The sequence below is a fragment of the Phalacrocorax carbo genome, chromosome 9, assembly GCF_963921805.1.
Source record: "Phalacrocorax carbo chromosome 9, bPhaCar2.1, whole genome shotgun sequence".
Lineage (NCBI taxonomy): Eukaryota > Metazoa > Chordata > Aves > Suliformes > Phalacrocoracidae > Phalacrocorax > Phalacrocorax carbo.
This window is the reverse complement of record NC_087521.1, coordinates 4,628,409-4,637,971: the sequence shown is the minus strand read 5'-3', so window position 1 is coordinate 4,637,971 and position 9,563 is coordinate 4,628,409. Positions and strand designations below refer to the sequence as shown.

Genomic DNA, 9,563 nt, shown 5'->3' with positions numbered 1-9,563 from the left:
TTTTTCCTGCACTGTCCTACCAACAAGATGTCACAGTAACACAGAGAAAGCGCCGAGTGCTCACCCGACCCTCCCTGCTGCAGCACGACAGTTCTGCTACCGACAGGAGAGATGGAGGAGGTGGTGAAAAGGGCTCTTCTGCCCTAGAAACCAGGCTGTGATCTCTGGCAAGGGCAGCTGAAAGTAATGTTTTGATTTTTAGGTCACAGTAAGCCCTGTGTGACTGAGCGCTTCTCTTGCCAACAGTCACACTATGGGGAGAGCTGCTCTGCATGCGTGTTTTGCCCCTGCAGATCTAATAGCAGGATCGAGGCCTTAATTAATAATCAAAAGGGGAAAATTGACAAGTATCTCTTCTGGCGCTTGTATCCAAAAAACGTATGGCCTCTTATTGTCTTACGTGTTAGGTCACGTCTTTAATTTCTGTTCAAAAGCCCAGAAGCAAGTTACACAGATTGCTTACGTGTACAAGTGCCATACATTAAAAACAACATGCTGAAATAATGCTGTCAGAGTATGAGACCTACCTGACTGATGGAATATTCTTCTAAAACATACAACCCTGAGCTTCCCTTAAACAGAATGAAGGAAAATCTAAAGATAATAATGAACAAGAAAGTAGCTTCTTCTGCCAGACATCAAGTTAAATGGCTCTTTGTATTGTTCGACTCATGTACACTATTGTGTTCTGTGGCAGAGGGTAAAGAGAGGGAACTTGCAGTGACATCTTGATGAGGCAACAAATGAAAATAATACTTTGACAGAGAGCTCATCCTATTAAAAAAAAAAAAAAAGCAATTCTCCAGCTCAAATATAAATCCCCTTCATGTGAAGAACATTGAGCTTGTATGTAGAGCCTTCCAGTAAGACTTAAAGGAAACGTGCCATTCGCAACAGAACGTGCAGCATGGCTAAAGACCCCAAGCGCTCGGCATCATTTGAGCTCAGTTTTAAATACCTGTGATAGACATTTTTGGAATATGTTTCCTGAACGGGGTGTGGAGAACTTCAGCCTTAACTTGCGTGGGCTGATAGGTTGAACTGCTGCTGGTATACCCAATAAATACGAAAAGGATTTGTTTCTGTCTACGTACAACGTTGCGGGGTTTATGTTTTTTATGCCAGTATTGGGTTTTATTTGCCCTCCTGATGAAATGTTTACCTCACTCTGCCCTATCAATATTAACCTCACAGATCAACAGATCTTCATATCGACAGAATAGAGAAGTCAATATCTCCTTATTATTATTTAATAAGTATTTCATTGTCAGTAACTGAGTGAGAACAAACATCTGTGCAGTATAATGGCATGCACTTTAATTTTGCAAGGTTACTGTCCTGCATATGTTTGACAGAAGAAAGCTAACCCATAGTAGAAATACCCCAGTAATATCGGCGTGTAAAATGACAACATGTTGAAGGACATTTAAATTGAACAAAACAGGGTGTTTTTTTAGTCCCAGTTTTGATATACAAATGTTGGATGTGTTTTACTGTGGCTTCTGACTATGATTGATAGGAGATGCATCAATTTCAAGGTTTGTGAATTTAAGTAAATTGTTGTCAGTGGTATCGCTGCTTCTTTTTTGTATTTTTTTTTTCAAATTATCTCCTTACAAAGAATAGTGTGTTACAAATTGAGACAGGATATACATAAAGCATCAATTTAGCTTGAATATCCACTTACAATAGTAAAAGGAAAATAGTTGTGATAAGAATGTGAGTACATCAGAGTTCTTCAGAAAACTCCAGAGTATTTAAAAAAAACAGTGCTTTCGGTTTCTCTTCTAAATAATCTTTGCTGATTTTGTTTGGAAAATACTTTGCTTGCCTTTCCATTCAAAGGAAAAATATAATTATTTTTTTTTTAAAAAAAAGTAGTAGCAGATCTTAGAGACTTTTTTTATCTTTGTCCTCAGAATATAATTCCATTAAATTATACATTAGCAAAAAAAAACAACCAACAACCAAACAAACCCAAACCCAAATCCAAAACCCCATATCAACTCTTTGCGACCTGCGGGGCGTTTGTTAACCCTTCATTGCTTAGTGGTAATCCTTTCTTTGACTGAAAAGCCTTAAGAGCTTCCTTTGAAACAGACAGCGATTAATCATCGTGCAGCAAAGCTTGCTAGAGTTCCAACACCTCCAGAAATTAGCTGTGTCTGATTTTAAACTAATTTGCCGGAGACCACTTCTTATCTGCTGATGTCTGGCTTAGGGTCTGGTGAAACGCACAGGTACTTTTTGTTATGGTTTCCACCACATGGCCGTGACGTCCTTCCATGTGTTAAGTGTTCTGTGCCTACGTATCTACACGCCTGTCTGTATGTGTAAAGCAATGTATGTGCTATTCGTGTGTGGTTTTGGTTTTAACATCAGCTCCTATAAATGAATAAAGATACTATCTTCATTTTACTGTTCTTTAAAAGGGGCAACATGGAATGGATTCTGTAAATCTAACTATATATGTTGCTGATTAAAAGCTGATGGTAACAGTTAATATACAAGGGGACAGACTAGTTTTTCTTCTAACATTTTTTCAAGGCAGAAAAATGAAAATTAGACAGAAAAGAGCATTTCCAGATGTGACTGTATAGAGCTTGATTTCAAGCACTTTTGTTATCTCCTTAATAATGCATGTAAGAATGCTCATGTGAAATGTTATGTTAAAACTCAGTCCTAGTAGATATTTGCGCTTATGAATTGATTCCTTATCCATATTTTATGGAGAAATAGCTCAGCACTGGATTACAGCGCATTATTTTCCAAACTCCTTATTAGACTCTACTGTGCCTCCAGGCTTAAATTAAAACCAAAACTTAAGTAAAATTTAAAGAGACAACATTCAGAAACTTATTTTTTCACAAAGCTTCTGAAAGTTCATAATTATTTTTGTCCCTAATAGGCCTGCCCTTGAAATAATTTGATGGCTGGGTTTGTAAATCCGCTTGGAAAGATCTGGCATCCCATAACCATTAAGGGGAGTATATATCACAAAAATGATTTTGCATATAAATAATGGTGTACAGGATTTGGCTTAAATTGTCTGCTTTCATTTGATTTTTTTTTTTCTCTAAGATAATTTGGATGGAGGCAGGAAGATCAAATTGAACACAATTTGGAAATGGAACTTGGATAATTGAGCTAAGTACGTTGAACTTGCCAGTCACCTGTGACCTCCTCCTAGTTACACATCATTTCAAATAGCTAGAATGTGAGGGCCCGTGTAGACTTGTACAACATAAACAGAGCGAGCGGAGTTTCACTCTGGGACCACGTTATTCCTTGTTAAGCTGCTGGCTTTGTTTTTATTTAAGATGAAGGGACCCGAGCACGGCACGCCACTGGCTTGAGAAGGTGCTCGGCCACCCGGTGTGCTCAGGGAACTCGGTGGAGGGGAGCAGGACGGGCGCTCCGCGCAGGATGGTGCAGGAGCAAAACAGCACTGGGCCTGCAAGAGAGGACAAATCGGAGCTTCGCAAGTGAGCTAGAGCTCACCCGTGGTGTGATCCCCGCTACGGGCTGCTGCAACGGAAAGTTTGCGGCCATCCCTGTGTGTGAACCTGATATTTTGCTGTTCGTTTTGAAGCGATTATTCAAAACACCTTGGCAGCTGAACCCTCCGTGCTTTCAGGATAATTATTTCTAATCGTGATTGGCAATAGTAGTAATTGCCATATTCAGCCAGCACCCAGCTGTAACGATTTTTCTTTATTATTATTATTTGGGTTAACAGTCGCCACTGACAACAATGTCTCCCTCCCCCCGAAACACCCAGGGAAGCGAGCCTCCGCGCCCTCTGCACCAGCCGTCGGGTGGGCTGCCTCCCCTGCCCGCCCCGCGGGCCGCCGGGGGTGGCGGTGAGAAGAGGGCGGCTGTCAGGGTGGGGGTGGGGGCCCGATCCCTGCAGGGGGGTGCTGTGGGGGGAGCGGGGCGAGCCGGGCTGCCGCAGCCTCCCCCCCGCCACCCGCGCCGGAGCAGGGGCTGAAGCCGCGGCCGTAACGAGCCTCTTAATAAACCTCCTGGTCGATGATGCATCGCTCGCTAGTGAATCTTCGCGGGTTTATTTATTTTAACTAAATCGCCCGAATGGATCGCGGCTCCGTGTTGACTCTGGCGAGCGGCGAGGCGGGGAGCGGGGGGCCGGGGGGGCCGGCGGAGCTGGCAGGGGCTTGCGGCGCTTCGTGCTCGCAGCGGCCCTCTGCAACCGCACGCCGCCCCCCGCGGGAACGCGCCCCCCGCCCCGGCGCTGGCCCCCCTTCCCCTTCCTCCTCCTCCTCCTGCTCCCCCTCCTGCCCCCCGCCCCGCCCGGCTGCCGGCACCCTCGCAAGGAAGAGCCGAGCGCGGGCGCCGGGCGGAGAGGGGCGGCCCCGGCCCCGGGGCATCCCCCGGCCCGCCGCCACCTGCGGGGCAGGCGTGGGGGTCGCCGAAGGGCGAGCGTTTCAAACCCAGGGAGAAGGTGGCCCGCTAGCGGATTGCTGAAGTTGACGGTCATTAGAAAGAGGCGAGGCTCGGAGCCTTCCCGGGGGGGGCGGGACCCCACCGCTGCCGAGGGGGGCTCAGCGGGCGGCAGCGGCCTCGCCCCCCCCCCGCGGGGAGCGCGGACGGCAACGCCGGCCCGGCGCTTCTCCTGACGGCCGAACCTGGCAGCGCTTCTCGCGTCTCTTCGCGCTCACATCACAGCCCAAGTTTGGTCCGCGGCGATGCGGGGGGGCTTGGGGTGTCACCCCGAGCCCACGGGCGTGCTGGCCCCGGGCCGCCTCTGCCCCCAGCCCACCGGGAGCAGCGCCCGCCCGCCGGCTGCCCGAAGCCCCGGGGCCCTTGCGGGTAGAACACGGCAAAGTGCCCCGGGGGCAAAAGCAGCCTCCGGTTTTTCAGACCCCAGGAAGAAGTTGCGGAGCGGCTTCAGCGGGAGCGGTGCCTCTGAGCTCCCCCGGCGGGGGCCGTACCTGCTCTTTGTCACCTCCCCGGCCCTCCCCCCCCCCAGCCGCCGACCCCCCGGATCTCGCACCCCCGGGGCTGGGGGGGCCGGTGGCGGGCAGCGGGGCGGGCAGGGGCGGGCAGCCCGGCAGCCACGCACCGCTGCCCGCCGCCCCCCCCCCCCCCCCCCGCCCCGGGGGTGCTACTCCCTGACGTCAGATGTTTGCTCAGCCTTTTGTTCAGTTAAAAATAGTTTCACGCAGCGGCTTACCTGCCTTGGGTGGAGGCTGGGCGCGGGCTGCGCCGGGGAAGCGTTTTCTGGCGAAATCAGCCGTTTCCTTCTCCCTCGGATCTGTGACCTCCGCACCTAAATTAATCGTATCAGCATGCGGGAAACTAACTCACGGTCTTCTAAAACCAGTATTTTGCTGCCTGGAACACATGAAAAGGGAAAGTTTCTTTGTAATCTAGCTGTAACAGGGCTACGCTAGCAAAACTAGGTATTTCTGACCGCCGCCCGCTGAAGCCCATGTACCGTCAAATATTATCATTGCTTTAGTAGTCTTTATTTTTTATTTTTTCCCTTTGCTCTCATTCATGGCTGTTACTGTGTCGTACTTGCAATTGCTTATTAACCTAGTGAAGTAATTTCTTTATAGCAGATCACTTGCCAGCAAGCGTTTCTTCTTCTCCCGATTCTGTGGAGTTATTAAAAAGTAATGGGTGCCAAGACAATCAAGGAATATTTCCTAATTAAAGAGGAAAAATGGAACTGTCACCATTTCCCACTGTTTGTGGGCCAGTTCGTGTGCTGGGCTCCCACTCGCTTTCCCACGGCACACGCGTGCACGGTACCTGCGCGTGGTGCGTATGCACACCCCTACAGCTCCGCGAGCTCCCCATTTCCTACAGAGATTAAAGAATAGCTTGAAATCGAAGCCAAATGAATTGACAGGAAGATTTATCCCTTTTCCCCACTTTCATTTCTTCCCTTATTACAATGAAATCCCGAGCCTTTGGCGAGGTGGGCGATGAAGCACCCGGTGTCCTGGAGCCACCATCCCGCCGGGTGGTTTGGGGGGCTGAAGTTTTCCAACAACTCGGTAACCTTATTTTACTGGGGGGGGTGTGTGTGTGTGTGATACATGATCTCCCGCACGCGCAGGTCTATCGGATCTCTATAGGGTGCGTATAATCTTATAGTTTATCTTAGCCGAACTGCTCCTGGGTGACAAATCTCTCCGTCCTCATTTCAATACTATTTCGTTCTCGGAGCGCGCCTGGTAATTCTTTACAACGAAATTGCTTCCCCTCTGGTTCCTACGTTTTAATTTACTAAAGGACTGATTAGCTGTGGCTTTAAAAGGGCCAGGTCTGCGCTGGCTCGCAGCGTCACCTCTCACCTCCCCGCAGCCCCGGGCTGGGGTCACTGCGGGGCCGCGGCGGGGGAGCGCCCAGCGCCGCTCCTCCGGCTCCGCTCCCGCTCCCGCCGCGCCTACCCGCGCGCCCCGCGCAGCGCCCCGCGCAGCGCAGCGCCCCGCGCAGCGCAGCGCCCCGCGCCGCTGCCCGCCGGCCTCCGGGAGCAAGTCCCCCGCCCCCCTGCCCGAGGGGGAAGAGCAGCCCTCCCGCCCCTGCCTCCGGTACAGCGCTGCTGAAGTGAATCATCGCGGAAACAACGGGGAGAGGCAGCTCCGCTAGGGGAAAACGAGTGCTTGGTTTATTTTAATTTGCACCACCCCGGTTTAATGGCACCCTTTCTTTTGGCTTCCAGGGAGGGGAGGGGGGGAGGAGGAGGAGGAGGAGGGCGGCGAGGGCGAGGGCCGGCCGGGGTGCATCAGGCTGGTTCAAGGCTCCCTGTAAACTTCTGCATTTTGAAGGAATAACTTCAATAACCTGGGTTTGATTGTATTCAGACGTGTGCCCAGCTCACATCGATTTGCGGATTCATTGAAGGTGTAAAGATCCGTTGATAACATTCCAGGTCGGGTGTCCCTAAACCAGCAGATTCTCCCTCTCTGACAAACCCTGGAAGTAGTTTAACAAGGCGGGGGGGGGGGGGGGGGGGGGGGGCGGAGGAGGGGGGAAGGGAGAGAGAAGTATTATTTTATTTTTCAGCTGTAAAAATGTATTTTCAAAGGGGGACGATATTCTTACAGGAGAGGCTACAATAAAAATCACAGGTCGGTTCTGAAAGGGTTTCACTCTGAGCAAATGTTTCGAGTATGTCGGATCCTCATAAAATTGTACTATGGACTTTATTCTGACGATTATTGGAAAACACGCAATGCACACACAAATAGGAGCAAGAAAGGGACGAAATGAATATATTTTCAGGTATGAACGGTGAAAGGTGCACGTACGTTTTTAACAGTTTTGATCTTTATCAAATGATCGATGTAGAAAAAGGCAAATACCGAATATTCAGGAAATTGCAATTAATTTTAAGAAGTTACCTTTCCTCGAGTGTACCGGTGCATTTACAGAACTGGTGCGGAGCCATCGTTTTGTTTATTTTTCTACTGTCTACCCAAATTCCATCAAATCCACAGAGCAGTAACAGCTTTTTCCATGTGTTTATCATCGAGGTTGCAACAGGATTCGCCTCAATTGTTCTGCCTTTCGTGTGTTTTCCTTTCTTCCCTTTTCTGCATTTCCCAGATACATTCGCTTTGGTTGCAAAAATAAACAGCGGAGTTTTTAACAGCAATTTGCGATTATAATGGTTACTGATCCCGTTCTTCCCATCATAATCTTCAAGTGGTTTAAGATTAATGATAGGAGGTGTTTTAGCAAGGAGTGTGGCTTCTCTTCTCCAAAGACCAGCGCTATGATAATTTACTTAAGATGTTGACAAGACTGTCACTAAGGCTAATTTTTTATTAAGCTGCGCTGCAGCAACTGTAGCAGGCATTTGTTGCTGTTATTTAAGCACATTGTGGTTTTGAATGCCTTCCTATAAATATTGTTATTTGGTCCCTGCCTGACGGATTTGCAATTGAGATGATTCCCCCTTGCCTTTGTTTCGAGAAAGGTGTCTTCTGGTATTCTGATAAATATGCTCTTCCACCCTCCCCTATTCCCTTACAGGCACATTTTCAAAAAGAAAATAAATTTGAGCAACTACTGTCTCGGTCCGGCGAGCGAGATCTTCTGCAAAGCACTGTTTTGGCTGGACTCTGTCTCGGCACAGCCCTGAACCGACGGGACTAGGCGCAGGTTTCTTTCAGTGTTGGTTTTGTGTGATATATATATATTTTTTTTAATAGACAAAATAACCCCTTAAACCGTAACTACCTAACTGCAGCACCCCGGTGTACAAAGAGGCCGGGGGGCCTCTCCAAAGGCGGGCGATCTATGGTTGCGCCGGCGGCTCCCGAGCGGAGCCCTGCCTCCGCCGCCCACCCGCCGCACCCCGCGCTGCCCCCGCCGCAGCGGGTCCTCCCGGCGGGCCGGCGCCCGCGGGGCCCGGCTCCCGCGCCCCGCGCCCCGCGCCCCGCGCCCCTGCCCGGCCGCTCCCCGCCTCCCCCGCGGGGCCGCGATGCGCGGAGCCCCGGGCGGGCCGCGGGGGCCGGCGGGGCCGAGGGGGCGCGCTGGCTGCGGGGCCGGCGGGCTGACACGCGTGTCTGCGCGCGGGGGGGGGGCAGGGGAAGGCGCGGAGCAGCCTGCTCAGTCTGGGGTGAAATCGCAGCAGATCGGTTGATTTTACCCTTCTGTCGTGTTTTCAGTAAACACGAAACCGTGGGTTTACCTATAAATTACCGGGGTCACGTGACACGCCTTTGGCACCGCTTTATCGCCCTTTTCGCCCCCCCCCCGGCGGCTTCGCCCCGCGCCCAGGCGCGCAGTGGGGGGGGGGGGGGCGGCCGCCCGAGGGCCGCCGGCCCTGCCGCGCCGCCCCGGGGGGCTCTGCCCACGCGGGGCAGGCGTGGGGCCAGACCGCCTGCCCCCTCAACCCGGCGCTGCCAAGCGAGGCGCAAAGTACATGGCGGGGGCCACAAAGGCGCGTTTCTCCTCCTTATCGCCCCCCACCCCGCCGCTATCAGCAGCTCCGCGCTCGCGGAGGAAGGAAAAGGGCAGTTGCGTGAACAGTTTACACAGGGGTCCTCCCAGGCCGAAAGGGGGCCGCGGGGGCAGGGGGCACGCGTCCTCGTAAGGGGCGCTGCCCCGGCCTGCGCCCTCCGTGCGCCCCGCATTTAATCCCCCCCGGGCGCGGAGGGCAGGAGGCAGCGCGGAGGGCAGGAGGGCAGTGCGGAGGGCAGCGCGGAGGGCAGGAGGCAGCGCGGAGGGCAGCGCGGAGGGCAGCGCGGAGGGCAGGAGGAAGCGCGGAGGGCAGTGCGGAGGGCAGCGCGGAGGGCAGGAGGCAGCGCGGAGGGCAGCGCGGAGGGCAGCGCGGAGGGCAGCGCGGAGGGCAGGAGGCAGCGCGGAGGGCAGGAGGCAGTGCGGAGGGCAGGAGGCAGCGCGGAGGGCAGGAGGCAGCGCGGAGGGCAGTGCGGAGGGCAGGAGGAAGCGCGGAGGGCAGCGCGGAGGGCAGGAGGCAGCGCGGAGGGCAGGAGGCAGTGCGGAGGGCAGGAGGAAGCGCGGAGGGCAGCGCGGAGGGCAGGAGGAAGCGCGGAGGGCAGCGCGGAGGGCAGCGCGGAGGG

General features: G+C 52.7%; 1 long non-coding RNA gene across 2 annotated transcripts; it reads right to left on the bottom strand.

Annotated features, from left to right (window-relative positions):
• Window positions 1–202: 202 nt before the first annotated feature.
• On the bottom strand, window positions 203–8,120 carry LOC135314985 (uncharacterized). Of its 2 annotated transcripts, XR_010374390.1 has the most exons (4): window positions 7,377–8,120; window positions 6,817–6,948; window positions 5,195–5,355; window positions 203–3,454 (listed from the first exon to the last, which is right to left on the bottom strand). It is a non-coding gene; the product is annotated as an uncharacterized LOC135314985 (long non-coding RNA). The 2 variants fall into 2 exon arrangements; XR_010374389.1 differs by lacking the exon at window positions 6,817–6,948 and having other exon boundaries at window positions 204–3,454; window positions 7,377–8,117.
• Between the last annotated feature and the right edge of the window lie 1,443 nt (window positions 8,121–9,563).